This window comes from Arachis ipaensis, chromosome B07 (assembly GCF_000816755.2).
Source record: "Arachis ipaensis cultivar K30076 chromosome B07, Araip1.1, whole genome shotgun sequence".
Taxonomy (NCBI): domain Eukaryota; kingdom Viridiplantae; phylum Streptophyta; class Magnoliopsida; order Fabales; family Fabaceae; genus Arachis; species Arachis ipaensis.
The window spans coordinates 8,142,896-8,153,482 of NC_029791.2; the positions used below are offsets into that span (position 1 = coordinate 8,142,896).

Sequence of the window (10,587 nt, forward strand, 5' to 3'; positions counted from 1 at the left end):
ATTGTTTTAGAGATTGTAATACCACACTACCTCTGTTTTACGGCTTAAGCATAAAGTTCTGTGTGGTAGGGTATTACACGTTGAACTTGAGTACGATTTTTCTACCGTTAGGTGGCTTCATAGCCTCCTTCACACTCAAATGAAGTTGCTTGAATGTCCCATCGGACTTTGTAAATCATAGTTAGTTTGTGTGAGTAACCATTGTGGCCAAGATGCGATGAAATCATATAAAAATTAAGCATAAAAAATTATATGGGATAAATTCTTGTATACCAATTGTTTTATCCTAAAATTCGGTGGTCTTGCGTCCCTTGCACTTCGGAGCCTCCGATGCAGCAAGCAGGTTGTCAACGTGTTGCTCAAAAGAATCTACCTCATATGGATCTGGGTCTAAGTCTTCATCGCGGCCTCCGAGTTTTGAGCACGATTCGTGCAAGTCTGTGGAACAGGCAGTGATTTGGTACAGGGCGGTCGAAAGGGGCGTAAAGATGAGGTTGCGGGGGCACCAGCACCACTGGAAGGGGAATTAGGCAATCCACTTGATGTACGGATGAAGCTGCAGCAGATCCTGTGTGAGGTTGCTGACATGCTGTGTCTAACTTTGATTTCTTCGTGTAACGACCTATCCTGGACATTTTAATAAATTGGGTACCACCAAAGGTATCACTTATACTATGATCAAACTGTAAAAAAGAAATAGAAATTCATCAACATTAAATATAAGAAAATAAGTAAATCCAAACCAAAAAAAGAGAAGATGGGCATAATATTTTTTTTCGCAGACGAACATTATTTTTATTTTTGTTTTGATTCTTTTCATTTTCTTTTTGGGTACATCTTATTTTGGACTTGCGCTCTATTTTTTTGGATACATTCATGAATAGAAGATTGAGACTTCTAAGAAAAAGAACATTATCCAAATAAGAAAACAAAGATAAAAAAGTGCGTTTGGTGGAGAGACAGAGACAGAAAGACTGAGACCGAGAGACAGAGACTAAGAGACAGGGATTGAAATAAATCTCAGTATTCTGTTTGGTGCAAAATGGGAGACAGGAATTGAAACAAGAATGAAACTCTAATTTAATTTGCACAAAGGGTAAAATTGAAATTAATTAATCGAAATGAAAGTATTTTAGGTATAAAATGTTATTAAAGTTTCAGTCTCCATCTCTAAAAATTTCAGTCTCCTGTGTCCCTACTTTTTGGAGGTACTGAAATACTGAAATTTTAGAGACAGAGACAGAAATTTTAGTACCAATCTCTGAACCATGATACTGGATACTGAGTCTCAGTCTCTCAGTCTCTGTCTCAGTACCTCAAAACAAACGCTACCTTAGAGTGTGATTGTCGTGACTTTTCAAGCCGGATAGCTTTCGCTGATGTAAGTAAACACAACGAGAAATATTGCTTGAGTGACCATCTGGAAACTATCTAGTACAAATATTTATTATTCTTTAGGTAAGACCATATCCTCTTTAATAATCATAATCTAAAACATTTATGTCCAACCTGACACTTGGTTTTTAATTTGGGTTAGGACCTTTTACTTGGTTTAGCAATGATTATATATTTAGTTCAATAGATTATGCGTTTAATTGTCAATACCTTTTTTTCTTTTTTTTTCTTTTTTGGTATGAATCCTCAATAGGTTTTTTTTCTTTTCGGTCAGGGGTATCCTCAATAGTTTGAATGTCTTATTCTATTTTTTTTATTGAATTATGCACTTACTGAAAAAGTAGGAGGACACAGGGCAAAGAGAACCTTTTGTCAAATACAAATTATATTGTTGAATTCTAGAAATTTTGCTTAAAAGAAGTAAAAGGAAAATCAGCCTACAGAAGACTATTCTTGAAAAACAGATAGTGAATTTAAATGTGTATATCCAAATTTCTACGAGCAACAATTATCAAAAGCCCACAGGTAATGTAAATTATAACCATATGATCTCCAATTGACTTATATAAAATCCAGGTTTCAGCCGTGGCTTGTTTTGCTCACTAATCTCATTTATCAGCAACCATAATCAACGTCAGTAACAAAATTCATGGATACGAAATATTTTGTATGTAATCAACAATAAAAATTCGGTCACCTAAAAAACCCGACTTGAGGATACATCATTATCACACTCAAAACCCATTCAAAAAACCATTTAACCCCAACTCACAAATCCATCAACAAATTATCTAATAAAAAAGGTCATAAGAATCATGCATGTTATGCTATCAACCAGTAATAGCTGTACTTTTAATTGGCAAATCAGCAACCACACAAATTCAACCAGTGGGGCTTACCAGCAGCGAGAGGAAGGCTATTGATGGCAAGAGACCAAGGAATGTGCCTCGAACAGAGAAAGGAGCACCTCGACGACACAGTTGATTCATGGGTGGACACAGCTTGACGACGCAAATGGATTCTGGCTTCGCTTCGCGTTGACGGCAACTGCAACTTGACCAGCTCTGATGACTTCTTGGAGGAGGAGACTGGGTCCGACGAAAAGCGCTGGAGGTGCAGAGCGTGGAAGGAACTCCTCAATCTAACTTGTTCACACTATAGTTTGGGAATTGAATCAAAGGGACTTCTCAACTTTCTACCCAATTTTTCGATGCAATAAGAGAGGAACTCACTCAACCTCATTTGTCTAAATCATAGTTTCATCAGGAAACCAAAAAGTGCTTTCGCACTCCTCTAATCTCTATATGATGACTACAATAATTTATCAAGTATTTATAACGTCTTATTAGATTAAAACAAAAAAAAACCCTAAACCCACAAACATAAAACCTAATTAATAAACAAAATCAAAATACATCAAATTAAATTGAACATTCTAAAAATATAAACTAATAACTTCTAAATATATAATACTTTAACTCTTTATATCACAAATATTTGAAACACATATCAAACACTTTTCAATTGCTTGATAAGACTTGCTAACTTAATATTCTACCCAAATTGTAACACCCTAATTACCCTAAGCCTTACCTCGCGTCGTAAAGCAAAGGTTAATCAAAGGTTGCGACAATTCTAAAGCTTATACATGTTTATATATAGAAAGAAATAATAATTCTAGAAGCCCAATGAAGGATTAAGCTCAAAAAACATAATTTTAAAAGCGCAAAACGTTCACCCGAAGCTACAACTCAAAGCACAAGGTATAGATATAATATAAAAAAATATAAGAGTATAATAGTATAAAGATCTAGCCGCAGCTCGCGGAGTTTAAGCTGGCTAGTATATACAGACATACAGAGTTTAGAAAGTAAAAGAGCTTATACAATGCCTCTCTCAAGGTAAGCTTCTAGGCAAGAATAAATATAAAAATTAGAGATCTAATCAAAATAAATCAAAAGACTTCAAAACATAGCAAGGATCCTCTATCACCATCAAAGCAACTCACCGAGGTGGGTTGCGACCTGCAACTGAAAACAACAGAATATGGTATGAGAACTGGAGGTTCTCAGTATGGTAACAGTGCCCAGTGATGTGAGATATAAAACTCTGAGACGCTAGAGGCAATCCTAGAAATTCATATCCATCACAAGATTCAAGCTTAAACCATAAATAAACTTTAAAACATTAACTTTAAAACCACAGAGAAAAAGGGTAATCTATCTTAATGGATTTCTACTCTAACAATTCTCCGCTGTCCCACAGCCTTCGCTAGCCTAACCGCCATGCGATCCCATTGCCACCGCCTTCTGAACCTCCTCAATCCTAGTAGAAAATACAGATAATGACAATGCAAGTAAAGCACAAGTATAAACATGTATATCAAGTAATTCAATAAGCATTTAGGCATGTTAAACACTTAGGCAAACAATACAAGTCGGCAAAGCAAACAAACAGATAGAAGATGCACATGATGAATGCCTATCCTATATGGCTGTGATATCACATCGTCGGTTCAACTGCCAACTTGACACATCTCCATGGAGATGTCGCCTTTCGGTCTTATAATGGGAACCCTCGAGATATCGTGCCCGGATCACGGTCCAGGATGTCAGTGCCTGCACACTTTAGTGATTCCAAAAGAATGCGAGCGGGATACTCTTGTCACGGACCTCACATCTCAACGTAAGCGGGACTAATCACTGCTCTTACGCCGTTGCCGCGACCTCGACAGGCGGGATTAACCAAACCATCCCTGCCAGGCGCATAGCGTCTCATCAATAGAAGTATAAAATAGTATTTCAGTGGTTTTTAAAAAATCATTTTTAGTAAGGCCATCACTCCACCCCGAGTCCTAGACCTGTCTCAAGCATCATCAAAATTCACAACTCCACAATTTCATCATACCAATTGTCTTTACAGTACTCTACCACTTCATTACATAAATCCACCCCAATGTTTTGAAAATTGGACCGGATCAGCCGATTCGACCGGTTTAACCATGAACCGAATGCTTTTACGGTTTGGTTTAACCTATAAAATCGTCAATTACAAAATTCTTTAGAAATCGCTGAACCGACTGAGAACCGGCCAGTTGGACCAAACCGAGAGCCGGCCGGTTTTCCTAAAACGGTGTCATTTCGCGTTTTGGATAAAAGAAAAATGGGAAGCCTTCAGACGTTCAGTGCCTCCTCTCAACTCTCACTCTCTCAAACATCTCTCTTCCCCCAAAACAAAAACCCTAGCAGATGAGCAGTAGCCTCCACCGCCGCCGCAAGGAGGGAGACACTGCCGTCGTCGTTCTTGAGCTCTCCAACTCCTGTTTACTCCAACTCCTCTCAACTTTCACTCTCTCAAACGAAGCTCTCTTCTACAAAAAGAAACCCTAGCTTACAGTAGCCTCTACTACCGTGGCAAGGAGGGAGACAGTGTCGCCGTCCATCGCGCCGTCGTCGTTCTTGAGCTCTCCAACCCCTATTCACTCCAATCGCAGCTTCTTCGTCGAGCTTAGCATTCGTCGGCTGGTCTACCTCTGCTCATCCACGCTTCTGCTGTCATCCATCGTCGTACTTGTTGCCTAGTCTCCATCGTCCATCGTGGTTAACCACTTTCTCTCATACTCTGCCCAGATTGCTCAGATCGAAGAAGGAAATGACTTCTTTACTCACTGCTAGTGCTTGTTCTTCTTTTTGTTTTATTTTTTATTCAGCAATTATATGGATTATTGAATGATTAATTGATTATTGATTAGCTCTGTTCACTGCTATTGTGATGTACTGTACTGTTTTGTGTCTTCTTTACTGCTGTGCTATGTTGACTGTGGTGCTGTGTTTTTGTTTTCAATTAAAATTTTTCTTTGAGAACTTAGTTTTTCCATGCTTGATAAATTGTGCCAATTATGTATTTCTTGAAATTAGTATGACTCTGTAGATTCTAAATAGTGTGCTTCATGTTTCTAATTTCGACAATTTGAGTTGTTTATGAAGCATAATTCACTGTTATTGCAAATGATTCGGGACCACTTTTGAGGAGTGTATGAAGCAGATTATTTGCTGTGTTTGGAGTTGTGTATTAATTAAATTGGTTAATTTGTTATTTGGGTCATGTTACAGCTTGTAGTTAAAGAGAGTTTAAAGTTCCAATACCACTAATTACTTGGCAATGTTAATATTATTAATAATATTATTAGTAATACTGATCACAAAGTGGAGAGGAATTGTAGAATTTGTCACATGGATTTGGAGAGTGATAGTTCTGAGTTTGATATTCCAATTTAATTGGGTTGGGCTTGTAAAGATGATCTTGTTGCTGCCCACAAAGTATGTGCTGAGACATGGTTCAAGATTAAGGAGAATTTGTGAGTATAAAATGCTATCTTTACTTCATTTTTTTTCAATCGCAAAATTTAATTTTTGATCTTTTTTAATGTTGAATTTGATTGATTATGTGGATATTTTAGATATCCTTTTTGTTTATGATTCATGGAATTGAGAATTAGATTGTTGGTACTGTCCTATACGTATACTTGTTTTATGTCTTGGTGCTAAGTCTGTCAAATATTCTCAATTATTTACCGCTATGGTTTTCTTCTTGAACGAAATTTTATTTTTCCAAAAGAAATCATAGAGGATTAGGATTGTGAATTGTTTAACTGAGTGATGAGTGTAAAGCTGAAGATGATGATGACAAAAGTGCTTGGAAACATGTTTTAAGAGTGTTTTAAAAAAATTGAGTTTGTATTTTGATAAGATTATATGGTAGAAGATATTTTAAGATTTATATTAGAATATAATTATATTTTATGATGTATATTTATAATTTATTTATTATTTTATTCTAAAACGGTTTTTTCGGTTGGATCACGGTTGAACTGGTTAGACCAATAAACCAGTGAACCAATGACTAGAGTGGTTCGATGACTGGTCCGGTTTTCGAACCTTGATCCACCCTCAGTACTCCAGAAACCTAAGGCTCTGTCTTCTAAATTTATGTTAAAGTCCATCTATTTAAGTCACTAATTCGTCTCTACTAAGTTTAGGACCTAATTACTAGATAATACTCTTAAACAGCAATTTAAAGAATGTTTGGAAAGCATGAGAACCTTTAAAAACAAATAATAACAAATTTTCAACCCCTGCCATGCGTACGCACACAGGTAAAAACGGGTGGTCGCGTACACGACCCCTGCTCACGTCGCCTGTTAAAGTTCGCGTACGCAAGGGTTAAGATTCTGGTAGCTCGCGTACGCATGCAGTGCCTCGCGTACGCGAGATGCCCGGCCAACCCGAATAGATTGGTCGCGTCGCGTGCACCATGTCGCATACGCAGCCCACACCAGACTTAGAAAATTTTCAAATGTTGCAGAATTCAACCTTTAGCACCACACTTTAAACAGTCATAACTTTCTCTATAAAAATTTATTTTCTTCAAACTTTATATTAATTTAAAGCTCTCAAAGAAACCTTTAATTTAAAATAAAGTTCATTCAATTTTAAACTTTGAGGCTCAAGTGAGGATCCGTCAAAGTTCACCAAAACCTGATTTTTTACCAAAAAACAATAAGGTTCTCAATTTCCAAAATTCACAACCAAAAACAAATATGCTACACCTAAAATAGATCCAATGGACCTAATTGATGTCTATATATCTTCCAAATTTATTCCCCAACCTATTGACATGCAATTCCCATCAATTTCATCCAAAAATCCTCATTTACCTTCCTCCAATTTACAATAAATCCTCACAAAGAATTATATCACCAATTCCAACATTTATTAATACCAATAAGCTTTACAATCATTATCAACACTCAAAATCATCAATTTCAACCTCTATTTCAACAATCAACAACAACTTCAAAGTTCAACACCATAATTCATCAAAATCACAACATCATCATACATGGTCAAATTTAATAAGTTCAACAACCAATTCAATCCAACCTATCTTATGGGTCACTAGTCTAGGTGTCCAGAAATATTATATATTACATAGAGGAATCGAAACCATACCTTGGCCGATTCCCAATATGCACCCAACACCAAATTTGAACCCCAACAAGCTTCAACTTACCAACAAGCTACCAATTCAAGAACCAATGCTCCAAATTAACTCCAACAAGTGCAAGAACTTAACTAAAACCATATAAATTACCATAGATCAATACCTAGGGTTTCTAAATATACAAATTCACAAGGTAAAGAGCTTCCTTACCTTTTTCGATGGTGTTTGGGATAAAAACCACAAATAGCCCAATCTTAGAGATCACCTAATCAATCAAAACACAAAAATTCACTCAAAACCAAAAATCTAAATTTTCGAATTTCTTAGGGTAAAAAACTGGATAGAAATTTATGAGAAGCTTACCACAATACCTAGCTAGAAGTGACGGGCTCGGCGAGAACTTCGCGTAGCCGCTGACGGCATGCAAATTGGAGTACCATAGCTCGAGTTATGATCAATTGAATGTGGATGTGAATAGTAACTTGGTAACCCTTGCTCTCTCCTCTCTCAATCCAAGTTGCAGATGTATTTGTGAGTTAGAAGGGTGAAGTGGCTGAAATAGCCTTCACTTATATATATGTGTGTGTGTGTTGGGTTTGGGTCCAATTTGGGCCGGTCTAACCCGTTAGTATTTTTGGTCCGTTTGACTTAATTTTGGGCCAAACCTTTAAAATTAGCGTCCGATTTTCAACTTTAATTTATTTCCTAACTTTTTCTACTATTTTTATCATTCTCGCAGAGTACCGAACGGATTTAAACAGGTATTGCTAGTTAATTCACGTGTACGCATTTTTTACGCAATTTTCCGAAGAAAATTACATTTCTAACACAAAAAAATCTACTGAGTCAAAATATCATATATTTATATTTTCTAATTAATATTCTAAAACCTTGAACCTAATTCAGGAAATTAAATTATTATTATTTAACATTAATTAATCGGTTAATTAATTCGCAGTTCTTACACAAATAATAGATAGCAGACTAAATCTTAAAATGGTTTCTCAAATTTGCTGCATTCACCATTTTAGTTTTTCAAATTCAAAATTGATTATATTGATTTTCGTGATCCAGTTTTGGGCACCATATTGGTCTTTGAACCCTTTTTAACACTGAGTTAGTGAATGAAATGCTGAGCTGACTCTGACTTGCCATGCTAGACACATGACTAAATTGTATCATTTCGTTTTGGTGCTTAAACAAGCAAAAACAAAAAGATAAAAGAGTTTATATGATATGCAAACTGTTTTATCTCCACTCGTTCTCCAAAACAACATCATTTTTATCTTGTTCAAGCATCAAAATAAACAACGTCATTAGCATATGTCTAGCGTGGTAAGTCAGAGCTAGCTCAACATTTCGTTCATTGACTCAATGTCAAAAAGGGTCCAAAGACCAATTAATATAATACTTGGAGCTGGATTTCAGAAACAAATGTAGTGAATTTTGAATCTAAATGACTAAAATAGTAAAAGTTATAAAATTCAAGAACCACTGTGAGATTTAATCTAGATATTATGCTTTTGCAATTTTCTAACTCTAATACAAAAGTTAACATGAAAACATTTTAAGTTATTATTTACAGAGTTATGAAATTATTTCTCTTAATATTTTAAGTGTTCTACTCTATTTATGCTAAAATTTTATTTTAAAAAAATAGATTATGCAAATCAAACTCTATTTTCTGTTATAAAAATTTCGGTATTAATTATGTTAGGAAATTTATATTTTTGTAGTATTATAATGGTTATAATATGATTATATAATTTTGTCAATATTTAAACAATTTTAGTAAAATTAAAGGCACACTTTTTATACATTTTTGTAGTATTTTTTACTTTTATTTTTTAAATTAAAAACTATTTTAAATATTTAACTATTATTATTTTAATTTTAACCATACTTAAAAAGTGTTATCGAAGTTGTATAACCATCATAATAATAGTCACTAGAGCATGCACCGAATGTACAATTACCCTTACCTACTTTAAGTTATAAAGAACAAGGTAAGCAACACTTGGAAAACGTGAATGAAATGAAATGAATTGGACAGGGAGTCTTGTGACGATCTGAGGGGTCGATATGGTTAGGGCATATGCAAGGGACTGATTCTTATTTGACACTGCCCGGTAAAATATGGTTATGAGAGTGACTATTGAATGATGGTGAATAAGTTGTTAATTAAATATGGAAACATAATAATGACAAAGCAACTACCATTCACATACACGTTTGTGTTGGGAGATGGCCGTTGATTCATATTTTTCTCCTTAGTGTGTGATTGTAATGAAAGAACGAACTATATAGTCCATTTTAGGAATACACAAGCCATCTAAGCCTAATCGAGAGATAAAACATATATTAAATAATTTTATTTTATTTTTTATATTTTTTTCTAAAGTTAGGAGTAAGACTCGAATCTGCGATTTTTAGGTGAGTACAGGAAGATTACACTATTTGAGCTATAGCTTGTTAGCATATCAAATAATTTTATAATAACAGTTTAAGTAGCATCTGTATTCTCATTAGTTAACTTTCAGTCATATTAAATAAAACATGTTTGATTTACGTAGTAGAATAAAACGGAGTTTTATAATAAGTATTATAGGTTACTTCCTATGCTGTTTAACCTAAAAAATTTAGAATGTAATTAAATTCGTTCGAGATAGTAGTTAATAATTGTAAATATATATTTATAAAAACATTCTTCAAGGCTCGAAACACTACAAAGAGCACATGACTTATCAACAAATATTTAGGAATTTGCAGCAGTTTAAAACGATCGTAAAACAAATTATCAGCATTTAATAACTGTCGTTCTTTAAGGTGTAAGAAAATAAATTCGCAGTAATTTTAGCAATGGTTGACATAATTGCCACCATATCAAAATATTGTGTCAATTTATTTTTCACAAAATCTGAAATTTGTTGTTATTTTCTGCATGTTTTTAACTACTGCTATCTGGCATTATGAATTTTTCAAACTCTTATTTTGCAATCACTATGTGGAAACATCAAATTTCTAAAATTTTTGCGACGATTCTCTATTTGAACTAACGCAAAAATATTGTATTTTGCAGTATAGGTCTTTAAGTGCTACTACTTTTTGTTAATTTTTTAACATTTTTTGTATTTTTTTTAGGGTATATTTTTTAATTTTAAAAATTTTATTATTTTTTCCTCTACTAAT

General features: G+C 34.5%; 1 protein-coding gene and 1 long non-coding RNA gene across 2 annotated transcripts in view; one reads left to right on the top strand and one right to left on the bottom strand.

Moving 5' to 3' along the window:
* LOC107608908 (MLP-like protein 28) overlaps positions 1-10,587 on the bottom strand; it is a 32,507-nt gene that overhangs the window by 20,295 nt on the left and 1,625 nt on the right. The window lies entirely within an intron of this gene.
* On the top strand, positions 4,353-4,901 carry LOC110264837. Its single transcript, XR_002351092.1, has 2 exons — positions 4,353-4,529; positions 4,573-4,901. It is a non-coding gene; the product is annotated as an uncharacterized LOC110264837 (long non-coding RNA).